The sequence below is a fragment of the Hyaena hyaena genome, unplaced genomic scaffold (genome assembly GCF_003009895.1).
Source record: "Hyaena hyaena isolate Hyena2069 unplaced genomic scaffold, ASM300989v1 scaffold_320, whole genome shotgun sequence".
Classification (NCBI taxonomy): domain Eukaryota; kingdom Metazoa; phylum Chordata; class Mammalia; order Carnivora; family Hyaenidae; genus Hyaena; species Hyaena hyaena.
In genome coordinates, this window is record NW_024080952.1 from 462,566 (window position 1) to 478,127 (window position 15,562).

The 15,562-nt window shown below is 36.9% G+C and overlaps 1 pseudogene; it reads right to left on the reverse strand.

Annotated features, from left to right (window-relative positions):
* Positions 1 to 472: 472 nt before the first annotated feature.
* LOC120242877 lies at positions 473 to 10,384 on the reverse strand (annotated as a pseudogene).
* Between the last annotated feature and the right edge of the window lie 5,178 nt (positions 10,385 to 15,562).

Genomic DNA, 15,562 nt, shown 5'->3' on the forward strand with positions numbered 1-15,562 from the left:
TAATAGCTGTCATTTACTGAGAACTTACAATGTGTCAAATACAACACCCAAAGTATTGTATATACCTTTATCTTTCATTTTTTACACTACAATGTAAGAATCAATCCCATTTTCCAGACAAATAAACTGAGGTTTATCAGTTGATAGTAAATGGCAGATCCAGCCATTGATTCCAGATTTGTGTGACTATAAAATTCAGACTTTTCCATAGTACAATGGAGTCCCATATGAGGGATTAATTTTTGTGAATTCAAATATTGGTGCACTGCACTGGCGCCAGGGATGGGAGATAGAAGAGAATGAAGGAGACAATAATTTAAATAATATAGATAATCCAACTAGCCATTTTATCCAGTGAATATGTATTCCACAAGAATTCTGAGGTAGTCGCTATAAATCTGCTATTACCTCAGGTCATTTGAGCTCCTACATGCCTGTGAGGCTGATGTGTTTCTGATACTTCTGTCTCCTCTTAATAATATGGCTGTAAGTGCAAGCTGGCTTCTTTATCTCCTGTTAAATCAGATGAAAAATTATTGAATTAGTAACAGAAGTATCTTGTACAGACAGTGAGTTGTAATTCCATCTCTGTGTACCACACTACCTACTCAGGACCTTTCAAGGATAATTTTGAGTCTACATACTTTTCATTTTAAAAACAAAATTCTGACGTTAAACCTCAAATGGCTGTAAATTCAGTTAAATTTGTCTTATTATCTGGAGGAGTGGATTTTAATGTTTGTATAATAAAATGCCTTTCTGAAGTGGGATAATAGAATATTCATTCTGCAATCTTAAGGTGTGTTAATGCAGTTAAACCTATTCCAAAAAAGGGGGGGCATTACTATTATCCTGCTACAGCAATACTATGAAAGCCCCACTCAACCCATTTTGTAGAAGTAGATTTTGCTTTGTGTTTTATGAAAGTCTGTTAACTTACAAAAAATATTCTGCCGGGTGGTGAGAGTTCTGTTAAGTTCACTTAGCTGTTGATTATCATCAAGTTAACATGGAAAATAATATGTAAGTGGAAGTGGGTAAACACAATTATCACAGTGTTTTGTTTTTTCATACTAAATTTTTATTGAAATACAGTTTACATAGAGAAATATACTTGCACATGAAAGTGTGTATCTCAATACATTTTTACAGACTGAACATACCTGTGTGAACAGTATTCACACACAAGCACCTTAAAAGACCCTCATGCTTCTTTCCAGATGTGACTCCTCCCACCTTCCCAAGTAACCATGAGTCTGACTTTTGAGTCGTATAGATATTTTTTCTACATTGAATTTTATATAATAGAACCATATGGCACATACTTTTTGTGTGTCTGACTTTTTTTTTTTACAAATAGTTTATTGTCAAATTAGGTTCCACATAACACTCAGTGCTCATCCCCACAAGTGCCCTCCTCCATGCCCATCCCCCCTCCCCCCCACATCCATCAGTCCTCAGTTTTTGTCAGCATTCAAGAGTCTCTCATGGTTTGCCTCTCTCCCTTTCCCCCACCATTTCCGCCCTTCTTCTCCCCCTTGTTCCTCCGTCAAGTTCCTCCTAATCCTCCTATACGTGCAAACATATGATATTTGTCCTTCTCTGCCTGACTTATTTCGCTCAGCATAACACCCTCAAGGTCCATCCATGTTGCTACACATGGCCAGATTTCATTGTTTCTCATTGCCATGTAGTATTCCATGGTATAGATAAACCACATCTTCTTGATCCATTCATCTGTTGATGGACACTTAGGCTCTTTCCATGTTTTAGCTATTGTGGAGAGTGCTGCTATGAACATTGGGGTACATGTGCTCCTATGCCTCAGCATTTCTGTATCCCTTGGGTAAATTCCTAGCAGTGCTATTGCTGGGTCATAGGGGAGTTCTATTGTTAGTTTCCTGAGGAACCTCCACACTGTTTTCCAGAGGGGCTGTACCAGTTTACATTCCCACCAACAGTGTAGGAGGGTGCCCGTTTCTCCACATCCTCGCCAGCATCTAGAGTTCTCTGATTTGCTCATTTTAGCCACTCTGACTGGCGTGAGGTGGTATCTCAGTGTGGTTTTGATTTGTATTTCCCTGATGAGGAGGGATGCTGAGCATCGTTTCATGTGTCTGTTGGCCATCTGGATGTCCTCTTTGGAGAAGTGTCTGTTCATGTCTTCTGCCCATTTCTTCACTGGGTTGTTTGTTTTTCGGGCGTGTAGTTTGGTGAGTTCCTTATAGATTCTGGATATTAACCCTTTATCTGATATGTCATTTGCAACTATCTTTTCCCATTCCGTTGGTTGCCTATTAATTTTCTGGGTTGTTTCCTTGGCTGTGCAGAAGCTTTTAATCTTGATGAGGTCCCAACAGTTTATTTTTGCTCTTGATTCCCTTGCTTTTGGGGATGTGTCAAGTAAGAAGTTGCTGCGGTGGAGGTCAAGGAGGTTGTTTCCTGCTTTCTCCTCTAGGGTGTTGATAGTTTCCTGTCTCACGTTCAGGTCCTTTATCCATTTTGAGTTGATTTTTGTGCATGGTGTGAGAAAATGATCTAGTTTCATTCTTCTGCATGTTGCTGTCCAGTTCTCCCAACACCATCTGTTAAAAAGGCTGTCTTTTTTCCATTGGATATTCTTTCCTGCTTTGTCAAAGATCAGTTGGCTGTATACTTTTGGGTCCACTTCTGAGTTCTCAATTCTGTTCCATTGGTCTATGTGTCTGTTTTTGTGCCAATACCATACTGTCTTGAGGATGACAGCTTTGTAGTAGAGGCTGAAGTCTGGGATGGTGATCCCTCCCGTTTTGGTTTTATTTTTCAGGATTACTTTGGCTATTCGAGGTCTTTTGTGGTTCCATACAAATTTTTGGATAGTTTGTTCTAGTTTTGAGAAGTATGCTGGTGCAATTTTGATGGGAATTGCATTGAATGTGTAGAGTGCTTTAGGTAGTAATGACATCTTAACTATATTTATTGTGTGTCTGACTTTTAAAAATTATTTTTATTAAAATGGAGTTAACATGTAATACTGTATCAATTTCAGGTGTACAACATAGTGATTTAACATTTATAATACATTACAAAATGCTCACCATGATGGATGTTGTTGCCATCTGTCACCATACAAAGTTATTACAGTATTATTGACTAATTTTCTTATTTACTTTTACTGTATTTTACATTCCCACAACTTGCTTATAAGTAGAAGATTGTACCTCTTAGCCCTTTCAACTACTTCACCCATCTCTTCAATCTCCTTCCCTCTGGCAACCTTCAGTTTGTTTTCTATATTTATGAGTATATTTCTGTTTTATTTGTTCATTTGTTTTGATTTTAAGATTCCACATATAAATGAAATCCTATGGTATTTGTCTTTATCTGTTTGACTTATTTCACTTAGCATAATACCTTCAAGATCAATCCATGTTGTCACAAATGACAAGATCTCATTCTTTTTTATGGCTGAATAATACACACACACACACACACACACACACACACACACACACACCCCACATCTTCATCCATTCATCTGGTGATGGACCCAAGTTGGTTCCATATCTTGGCTATTGTGAATAATGCTGTGATGAACATAGAGGTGTATATATCTTTACAAATGAGTGTTTTTCTTTCTTCAGATAAATGCCCAGAAATGGAATTACTGATCTTTGTCTTTTTAATTTTTTGATGAATCTCCATTCTATTGTCCATAGTGGCTGCACTAATTTACACTGCCATGAGCAGTGTACTGGGTTTTCTTTTATCCACATCCTCACCAACACTTGTTATTTCTTGTCATGTTGATTTTAGCCCTTCTGTCTGAGATGGTATCTCATGGGTTTGACTTGCATTTCCCCAATGTTTAGTGATATTGAACATCTCTTCATGTGTCTTTTGGAGATCTGTATGTCTTCTCTGCAGAAATATCTATTCAGATCCTCTGCCCATTTTTAATCAGGCTGCTTTTGTTGTTGTTGATGTTGTTGTTGTTGAATTGTATGAGTTCTTTATTTTAGAAATTAACCTCTTATTGAATATATTATTTGTAAATATCTTCTCTCATTTAGGAGGCTGCCTTTTCATTCTTTTTTTTTTTTTCTGTGCAAAATCTTTTTAGTTTGATGTAGTCCCAATAGTTTATTTTTGCTTTTGTTTCCATTGTCAGAGGAGGCAGATTCATAAAAAGATTGCTAAAGCCTATGTTAAAGAATTTATTCTTTGTATTCTTTTAGGGGATTTTATGGTTTCCGGTCTTATAGTTAGGTCTTTTTAAAAATTTTTTAATTAAATTCCAGTTAGCTAACATACCGTTTAACATTAGTTTCAGGTGTGCAATTTATAGAGCTTTAGCACTTACATACAATACCTGGTACTCATCACAAGTGTACTCCTTAATTCCCATCACCTGTTTAAACCCCCCCCCCCACCCCCACTGCACCTCTGGTAATCATCAGTGTGTTCACTATAGTTGCAAAAAAAAAGGAACAAGCATAGGGAAAAAGAGAGAGAGATGCGAAACAAGAAACAGACTCTTAACTATAGTTGGTCCTTTAATACATGTTGAGTTTATTGTAAGTATAGTGTAAAATGGGGTTTGGTTTCTTTTTTATTTTATTTTTTAAATTTTTTAATGTTTTATTTATTTCTAGGAGAGAGAGAGAGAGAGACAGCATGAGCAGGGGAGGGTCAGAGAGAGAGGGAGTCACAGATTGAAACAGGCCCCAGGCTCTGAGCCGGCAGTCAGCACAGAGCCCGACGCGGGGCTCGAACCCATGAACCGCGAGATCATGACCTAAGTGAAAGTCGGACACTCAACCGACTAAGCCACCCAGGCGCCCCTGGTTTCTTATTTTAAATGTAATTGTCCAGTTTCCCCAACACCATTTACTAAACAGAATTTTTTCCCCTATTTTATATTCTTGGCTCCTTTATCGTAAGTTAATTGACCGTATAACCATGAGTTTATTTTTGGGCTCTCTATTTTATTCCATTAATTTAAGTACCTATTTTTGTGCCAGGACCATACTGTATTTATTATAGGTTTGTAGTATAATTTGAAATCTGAGATTGTAATACTTCCAGCTTTGTTCTTCGTTCTCAAGATTGCTTTGGCTATTCAAAGACTTTTCTGGTTTCATACAAATTTTAGGATTATTCATCCTGACTTCTCACCATTGAAGTTGTAGATTGATCCACGAGACTTCATACCATTACAGTTGGTTCATTGTCATTGCTGATGAGTTAATATTCAATATTAATCCATTCCACTAGGATGTACATCTGTATAGTTTTCAGTTTGGGGTTATAAAAAATAATGCTGCTATGAATGCTCAAAACATGTTGCTTTATAAACATGTGAACATTTCTGTTGCATATATACCTAGGAGTGGAATTTCGGGGTCATAGATTGTGCATGTTTTCATCCTTGGTAGAAAGTGTCAGTTTTCAGGGTGCCTGGGTGGTTCAGTTGGTTAAGCGTCCGACTTCAGCTCAGGTCATGATCTCACAGTTCATGGGCTTAAGCCCCGCATCGGGCTCTGTGCTGACCGCTAGCTCAGAGCCTGGAGCCTGTTTCAGATTCTATATATCTCCCTCTCTCTCTGACACTCCCCTGCTCATGCTGTCTCTCTCTCTCTCAGAAGTAAATAAAACATTAAAAAAATAATAAAAAAAAAGAAAGTGTCAGTTTTCAAAAGTGGTTGGCACTTCACACTCACATCTGAAATACATGGCAATTCCTATCACTTGGTATTTCCTATCTCTTTCATTGTAGCCAGTATGACTATCTCTTACTTAAAATATTGTAATAACTGAAGTTTCTTACGATTTATATGCATAATCAATTGCAAGGTTTCAGGGTAACAATTCCAAGAAGATAACTGTTTAGAACATCCCAAAGCTTGTGATTATTATAGGGAAATACTGTTCTTAACAGAATTACACTGAAACTCACCCTCTTGAAAACAGAACACAAAAAAATTACAGATCTATTTAACTTAAAAGCGATGGCAACTGGTTTGTGTTTATTTTTTGGCCTTCTTCCTTTTCTTATCAAACTGTTAGGAATGACTAACCCATGCTTTATATTCATTTAAGAAAACTTTTATTGCAACAATCTTTTCATTTTATCACTGTATTCAATGAGTTTTGGTTTTCTTTCCTAAAATACGATCACAGACAGATGAAAGCTGGGAAACAATCCTTTCAAAGTATTCTGTGCATTACAATCCAAAGACCAGTTCTATGCAGAAGAAACACCTGTGATTTCCTTTTCTTAGCATGTGTTTAAGTTTCCCTTTCCATGTAGGTTCCCCTTTTGCAACTCAAAAAATACAACATTTCTTAAATAACAAGTCTCTAGAGAGAGTGTGATTTTTGGAGAATTAAAGTTTTCATCAATATTTGATTAGGAAGTTAGGATTTATAAAGTCAATAGTAGCAATTTTGTGAATTGTTCAATAAGTTATAAATAGATAAGAAAAAGTTAAAATAATAGCAGCTATAGTGAGGCTGTATTATTTCACAAAAACAATGGTGGTAAGACTTTAAAAGCTGGTGTTTCTCAGTTGTATGTACTGTGTGGCAAAGGGCTTTATAAATCAAGAATATAGTCATTTTCAGATAATATTCATTATTATTAGCAAATTATGAATAGGAAGAAATGTCTTTAATCTCTTAAAGATTACAAAAAAACCCCCACAAAATTCTACAAAAATCCCCACAAAATTCTACAGCAAATATAATTCTTAATTGTAAAACAGTAGAAACATTAAATTTAAAACTAGGAAACTAGACAAAGATGTCTAATTTTACTGTTTCTATATAGCCTTATACTGGAGGTTGCAGACAGAGAAGCAAAGAGAGGAAAAGATACAAAGTGTATAAGGACTGGGGTGCCTAGGTGGCTCATTTTTGTTAAGTATTAGACTCTCAATTTCAGCTCAGGTCATAAACTCATGGTTCATGAGTTTGAGCGAGCCCCACATTGAGCTCTGCACTGACAGCAATGAGCTTGCTTGGGATTCTCTCTCTCTCTCTCTCTCTTTCTGTCTCCCCCGCCTCCCTCTCTATGTCTGCCCATTCCTTGCTCTCTCTCACACACACACACGCACACGCACACGCACACACACAATCTCTCTCTCAAAATAAATAAATAAACTTTGAAAAAAAGAGCAAAAAGTATAAATATTGCAAAAGAAGAATACATGCTGCATTCATTTTTGGCATGTAAATATTATAAAAAAATTTAGCAAGGTGGGTATAATATCAACAATAAAAATTTGCATTTATGTACACCAACCAAATACTTATAAAACATAATTTTGAAAGGAAAATATTACATAGCAACAAAAAACACATGGTACTTAGAAATGAATTCAACAATAAATGTACAAATCTTATATGGAGAAAATTATAATGCATTATTAACGTATTTTAAAATGCAAAGAAAAACATGTAACTATTTTTATAAATCGATCAGCTTAATATTATAAAAATGTTAATTCTTCAAAGTGATCTATAGATTAAATGAAATTTTAATCCAAATCTCAATGGACTTTTAAGAAAAGCTTACAAGCTAATTTTAAATTTTAATGGAAGATCATATACTCTAGAATAACCAAGAGACTTGTAAAGAAAAAAAAGAGAACGGTGAAAGTATTAACTCTACTAGATAGGAAGAATGATAATAAATTTACAATAATTAGACTAGAATTATCATATGCATATTCACCATATGATAGGCAAATTTACCATATGACAGGCAAATTCACCAATGAAATAGACTCAGAAGAGCCCCAAAATGAGATCAAACTTTTATGGCAATTTTATATACTTGGGAGCCTTTTCAAATTAAAAGTTGAACCTTTGAGTAAATGGTGCTGGGACAGTGCATTATCCAAAGAGAAAAACAAAACAAAACAAAAAAACCAACAAGATGGGATTCCTACACATGCCCATAAACAAAATCTGTACTTGATGGATTAAAAACTTAAATACGGAGGCAGTAATTACAGTCTAGAACACAATATATAGGGTATCTTTATAGCTTTAGGATTTAAAAGACATTTCTTAAAACAAAAATTGTTAACCATTATATTGGTTTCTCAGGGCTGCTATAACAAATTACCACATCCTGGGTTTCTTACAACATAGAAATTTATTTCCTTGAAGTTTTGGAATCTAGAATTCTGCAATCATGGTGCCTGCAGGGCCACATGCCTTCTGAAACCTTTAGGGAAGATTCCTTTCTTGTCCCTTCTAGCTTCTGGTGGTTCCTGGTAATCCTTGCTTACCATGGTAGCATTCCAGTGTCTACCTCTATTGTCATGTGGTCATCTTCCCTGTGTCTCCTCTCTCTGTGTCTAATTTTTCCTCTTGTAAGAAAACCAGTTATTGTAATTTACTTATATCCACAGAGACCCTATTTCCAAAAAAGGTCGCATTCACAGGTTATAAGTGGACACGAGTTTGGGGGAACACTATTCAACTCAGTACAACTTTGAAGGAAAAGATTGATAAATCCTTTGACTATTCACTGTAAAGAGAATGAAAACACAACACAAAACCTGAGAGGAGATGTTATAATAAATAATGGACAATTTTATGTATATACACTGTATATAATATATAAATAGGTGATAAGAATCAATAAGAAAGATAAATAACCCCATAGGAAGATTGAGTAGGGTCATGAATACACAGTTCACAGAAGATAAAATATATATGTTAGACTGCCTAATCAAAATGTGCCAAACCTTCTTATTAAGCAGAGAAATTCAAATTAACATCACAATAAAATATTATTTTACTTATGGGATCTGACAATACCAAGTGTTCATAAGAATGTAGCATAATATGAGATATCTATGAATAGACATAACCAAAGAGGTAAAAGATCTGTACTCTGAAAATGGTAAAGCATTGATAAAAGAAATTGAAGGTAACACAAAGAAGTGCACAGACATTTCATGTTCATGGACTGGGAGAACAAATATTGTTAAAATGGCTGTCCTCCCCAAAGCAATCGACAGATTTAATTCAATCCCTGTTAAAGCACCAAGAACATTTTTTACATAACTACAACAAACAATTCTAAAATTTGTATGGAACTGCAAAAGACCCCAAATAGAGCAATTCTGAAAAAGAAAGGCAAAGCTGGAAGCATCACAATCTCAGACTTTAAGTTATGTTGCAAAGCTGTAGTAGTCAAAACAGTATGGTACTGGCATAAAAATAGACACATAGATCAATGGAACAGAATTAAAAAACCAGAAAAAACCCCCAGAATAATATGGTCATTAGTCTTCCACAAAGCAGGAAAGAATATCCAATAGGAAAAGAACAGTCTCTTCAACAAATGGTGTTGGAAAAACTGGACGGCAAGATGCACAAGAATGAAACTGGACTATTTTCTTACACCGTACACAAAAATAATCTCAAGATTATAATCACAATATGGATTAAAGGCCTAAATGTGAAACCTGAAACCATAAAACTCCTGGAAAAGAGTATACTCAGTAATGTTGCTGATAAAGGATATAGCAACGTTACTAGCTGGGCATTCCACTGCACCACTATTGATGCCATCTATGCTGTCATGAGGGTGGCAGCCATCAATATTGCAGCCCACAGACTGAGTGGTCCCCAAAATATCTTTAATAATTCCAGAGAGTTCCCTGGATAAAGGTTGATGCTGCATCTATTGGGCAATGTTGACAATGTCATCAAAAGTGCTATTTCCAAGTCAGGCAGAGAAGGACAAATGCCATATGTTTGCACATATAGGAGGATTAGGAGTAATTTAACGGAGGACCATGGGGGAGAAGAAGGGGGGAAATAGCGGGGGAGAGGGAGAGAGGCAAACCATGAGAGACTCTTGAATGCTGAGAACAAAACGAGGCCTGATGGATGTGGGGGAGGAGGGGGATGATGGGCATGGAGGAGGGCACTTCTGGGGATGAGCACTGGGTGTTATATGGAAAACAACTTGACTATAAACTATTTGTAAAGAAAAAAGTGCTATTTCCACAGTGCTTAATGTTTTTCTGCTTCTTTCTGTTTCTTGGCAGTTCCTTGAGGGCTTTGATAATCATGGTAGAGATAGTAGGTACCACTTCAATCTGGGCCTATCTGTTCTGAATGGTCACATTTCACTGTAATCCTCAGACATTTCTAATCACTGGTTGCTTTGGTAGTGTCATCACCAACCTTTTTTGGAGACAGACCCAGTGGGCCAATCTTCAGGACCAAGGCAAATGTGGCACTGACTTCGCCACTTGCACCTCAGGTATATGACTTTGATCTCATTGAGGTCAAACTCAGGCATCATGGTGGAGGCAGTTGGTGTTGGTGTTAAATGCACCCGGATTCGGAATGACTGAAGACTGTTGCACCGTTGCCTCCTCCAAGCCAAAAGCCAAAATCTGTAGCAACATTTTTCTAGATACATCTCATGAGACAAGGGAAAGAAAAGCAAAAATAAACATTTGGGACTACATCAAAATAAAAAGCTTTTGCACAGTGAAGGATACAATTAAGAAAATTAAAAGGCACCTACTGAATGGAAGAAGATATTTGCACCTGACATATCTGATAAAGGATTAGTATTCAAAGTATATAAAGAATTGATAAAACTCAACCTGCAAAAAACAAATAATCCAATTATAAAATGGGCAGAAAACATGAAGAGGCAGTTTTCCAAAGAAACACATCCAGGTGCCAATAGACACATGAAAAGATGCTCAACATCACTCATCATCCTCAAGGCAACGTAAATCAAAACTACAATAAGGCATCATCTCACACCCGTCAGAATGACTAGAATCAAAAACACAAGAGACAAAAAGTATTGGAGAAGTTGTGGAGAAATAGGAACTCTCTTCCACTCTCTTGCAGCTATTACGGAAAACAGTATGGGGTTTCCTCAAAAAGTTAAAAATGGAACTACCCAATGATTCAGCAATCAACACTACTGGGTATTTTCCCAAAAAATACAAAACACTAATTCAAAGGGACACATACACTGCAATGTTTATAGCAACATTATCAGCAATAGCCAAACTATGGGAACAGCCCAAATGTCCATCAATAAATAAGTGGAGTAAGAAGATGTGGTGTGTATATGTGTGTGTGTATATATATGCAAAGGAATATTATTCAGCCATAAAAAAAGTTATGTTGCCATTTGCAATGATGTGAATGGAACTAGAGAGTATAATGCTAAGCAAAATAAGTCAGTCAAAGAACGACAAATACCATATGATATCACCCATATGTGGAATTTAAGAAAAAAAAGAAATGACCAAGCAGAAAAAAAGGAAGAGACACACACAAACTAAGAAAAAGACTTAATTATAGAGAACAAACTAATGGTTGCTGGAGGCATGAGTCAAATTGGTGATGGATATTTAGGAGCACACTTGCTGGGATGCATGGAATTGCTGAATCACTAACTTGTACACTTAAAATCAATACATCATTGTATGTTAAAGAAAAAATAAAATAAAATAAAATGAATGTTGCATAATAAACACTCTCATACATTACTAGTGAGATTGTTCATAAAAGCAATATTTTTAGTAGAGTAATATTAAAAATAGCCCAATATCCATTGGTGGGAAAATAGATATATTGTGATATATTCATTAAATTCACTATTATACAACAATTTAAGAAATAAAATAACTATAGGTACACATGATAGCACAGTTGAGGGATCAACCAAGCAAAACTATTTGATATATCCTCTCAATATAATTTTTTTTTATAAAACAAGAGAATGATAAATATACAATTCTAGATAATGGTAACCTTCAAGGAAGAGGCAGAAAGTTGATACAGAAAGGATCATACAAAGATATTGGTAATATTCTAGTTCTTGCGTGGTAGCTTCATATGTGTTGATTTTATTAGATGCTTTGTACATAGCAAGTATTTCATGATATAAATAAAACAAAATTCATATATTTTTAAGTGTGATGGCATAGGAAGCCAGACATATTCAACATTTTAAAACTAGTCCCATTTTAATCACAGTGTTGATGGGCCAAGATTTATACAGTGACTAGAAGGTACTGGCAAGTTTTATAAGTTCCTGGAGTCCCACTGCCTATCCTGGAATCCCGATTCTGCCATTTACTAGCTGTCGGATTTGGAGAAAGTTTCATAATGTCTCTTTACCTTCAGGTACTTGTCTTTAAAATGAGAATAAAAATGAACCTGGCTTCACAGGGTTGCTGTGAAGATTATGCAAAAGAATAGGGTAAAATAAATCTCTTAGTACACAGTTGCTTCAACACAAAGTAAGTGCCTAGTGAGCAGGACCTCAGATCAGAGGCCTGAAATATGGCCACACACATGGTCTCTTGCTCGCCTTCTGTTGCCACGAGCAAGACTTAACCATAGATACCTGCTTTTCTCCTTGCCTGGACTCCAGAATAAGCACACGTGAGCCCAATCTACCATAAGAAGAAAGGTGGGCCTGCCTCACTGAGCCCAATCAGCCTGTCTGAGCCAAACTCCATGAATCAAAGCCCACCCGATATGCAATTAGAGAACTGAGAATACATAATCATTTTTAAGGGTAGAAGGCTTAGAATATTTTGTTTCTAAAAGTGGCTGATGAATATGTGAGATGCTATTACTGTTATAACAATCATTAAAGTGGTTCACTGATACATGAGATACTACTGCTACAATCATTATTATTGGTATTGAACATCTCAAAGATAGTTGTTCTTGGGTCTGCAAAGTTTATCTCACTCAAATTTTACTTAAACAGGTTAGATTTAGTGCCTTAAAATACTGGAAATTTTCAGTTTCTATCTTGAGCAGCTGCCCCAAGCATAAATACCTTGCTCGCGACCTCGTTCCTTCTCTAGCTCTAGAACACATAGACTTGAATTGGTTTTGTTTCGGCACGCTGCCATTGTCAAAAAGACCTAATAGAGAAGAGACACACCATCCCTCGTTCAGTAAACAGCCAGCTTTGTAACGAGCTATTTGACATCTCTATTATGAATGTCTCCCTTTATTGTTAGAGCATCCCACAGTTCATAAACCACCCGTGCACAAATTGTCTTATTGATCTACATTGCAACCAGCCTGGTGGCCAGGGTCAGGATTATATTTGCCTTCTGAGAAATGAAGAGCTCTAATCTCAGAACAGTTAAAGTGACTTGCCCAAGGCCACAGAGCTTTTAATTGGTACACCTGGACTTAAATCTGAAACTCCCAATGCCGAATATTGGCTTTCTTTCACTGCTTAATGAATGTCTTTGAATACCTCCAATTTTCTTCCTTAAGAATATACACTTTTCAACAGATTACATCACCAACAGATTGGGTCATTCTCTTATGTCACACTGGTGCCACAGTGAATGTGCTAATTCATCGATAGCAGCAGACTGGCATTCCTATGTCAGCCACTGGAAGTCAGACAAACACACAGATTCCACATAGTACCTTCTGGGACTCTAATGAGAGAATGCAAAATCAGAGCACCGAGACCTTTTTTCATAAACTTGTTTGGGAATTAAGGTATCGTGTGAAATGAACTGACAAATGAATTTAACATATTTTCTTTAAAACTTCTCCACAAAAAGGGAAAAAAGTAATGGAGCCTTTCCAAGGGACTGCGTTATCAGATGTTCTTGTTTGCAAAATTCTTTTAAATAATGTTGCATTTTTGTAAATCACACACCTTATTTTTACCAAGTAAGATGGTAAGAGTTTCTAAAATAGTCTCTTGTTGCGGGAAGAGAACTGGGTTCTGTGATTCAACATTAGGGGTAAAGGCTTGGGCATTTGACCACCTAAGTTGCTGTCTCATTTCCACAACTTGCCAGTTGGGTGACTTTGGACAAATGAGAAGATCTCTAGACATAAGTTTTCTTATCTATAAAATGAGACAACTAATAAGACCTTTCTTACAGTTTTTATGAGGAATAAACAAGATAATTCCTACACAGTACTTAGAAAAATAACAAACTAGTAGGTGTTCAAATACTAGCAATTTATTGTTAATTACTTCTCAGACAGACAGTAGCTCAGTGTGACCTTTGGTAAGTGATTTCATCTTTGTCAGTTGCTTCATCCGAGCAGCATATGATATGGATCGCTTTACCTGAGTATTATGTGCTGGTGAAGAGTTAGGGTTGGAATCAGATTGCTTAGGCTTCAGATTCCATGAACAAGTTCCAGGACATCTCTAGACTCTGGTGCCCCTTTTCCTTAAATGATGAAAATAAGAGAACCTACCTTATAGGATTGTTCAGAAGATTAAATGAGAAAATGAATGGACAACACTTAGAATAATGCCTTACTTGTGCAGGTACTTAAAAATGGTAGTGATAACACAACAGTGAGGAAGTTGGAATAAAGAGCTAAAATTTATTATCCTTGTCCCCCTTGGTCTCAAAGGGTTGACTCTCTAAACCTCTAAGCAAGAATATTTTGGAATCAAGTCATTGACATCTTTATGATGTTAGTCACCTGTCCCTGGGTTGTTAGTTTCTGGCTCCTGCTGGGTAGTTCGGCCTGCCCTTGGCTTTGGGCCCTCACTCCCTAAAGGGGCATGTTTGAGGCTGAGCCGGAGTCCACACACACACACACACACACACACACACACACACACACACAGTGGGTACCACAGCTCACAGCTGCTGCCAATATGTTGCTTAGAACACACTCTCCTTCAGAGTTCCTCTTAGCTGTTAGGAAGTATTATTCCAGAAGTGTTTGGTGGAAGACACCCTTCAAAAATCCCTTCTTCCTCTATTAGATTCTACATTTGTCACAATTCTGGAATTGCATTTCTGTTCATCCCTTGCCCCACCCCAGACACATATTATCATCTCTGATCCCTCATCTATACCTGGAATACTCTTTGATCTCAGCCTGTAAAAATCCAGACCTATCCATATTTAAAGGTCTAGCTAGAAACATGCTTTTCTTCACAATTAGCCAGAAATCCTCCCATTCATCTAAACTTCTCAGCACCCTGAAAAAAAATCTGACCCCTCTACTCTGGCCTGTTAAGGATCTGTGTCATCTTGTGATCTGTTCTTGCCTGCCTCTCTGATACCATCTCCTGCTTCTGTGGTTTAGGTGCACAAGCATTCTGTCTGTTCCTTTAGGGTTCCAAGTTTATTAACACCTATTGTCTTAGTACTTACTGTTCAACTCTGTCTGGAAAGGTTTCTTCCAAAATCATTTTCAGGTCTTTCTCCCCACCTCCACCCCCACCCCACCCCCGTCATTTTTAAGCCCTCAAAGAGGCCTTCCCTGACCACCCAAAAAAAACCCAAGCCAGACCATACAAAAAAAAAAAAGAAAGACCCACTTCCATTCTGGTCACTTTGCACTGGTTCTCAGCTGGAGGTGATTTTGCACCCCCAGGAGATACTTGGCAATGTCTGGAGGTATTGCTGGTTGCCATAACTGAGAAGGTACTATTGGTGTTTAGTGGCTACAAGCCAGGGATGCCACTAAATGATGTACAGCCCTTCTCCCACAGCAAATAATTATCTGGCACAGTGTATCTATAGTGCTAAAGTTGCAAAACTGCATCTAGCAT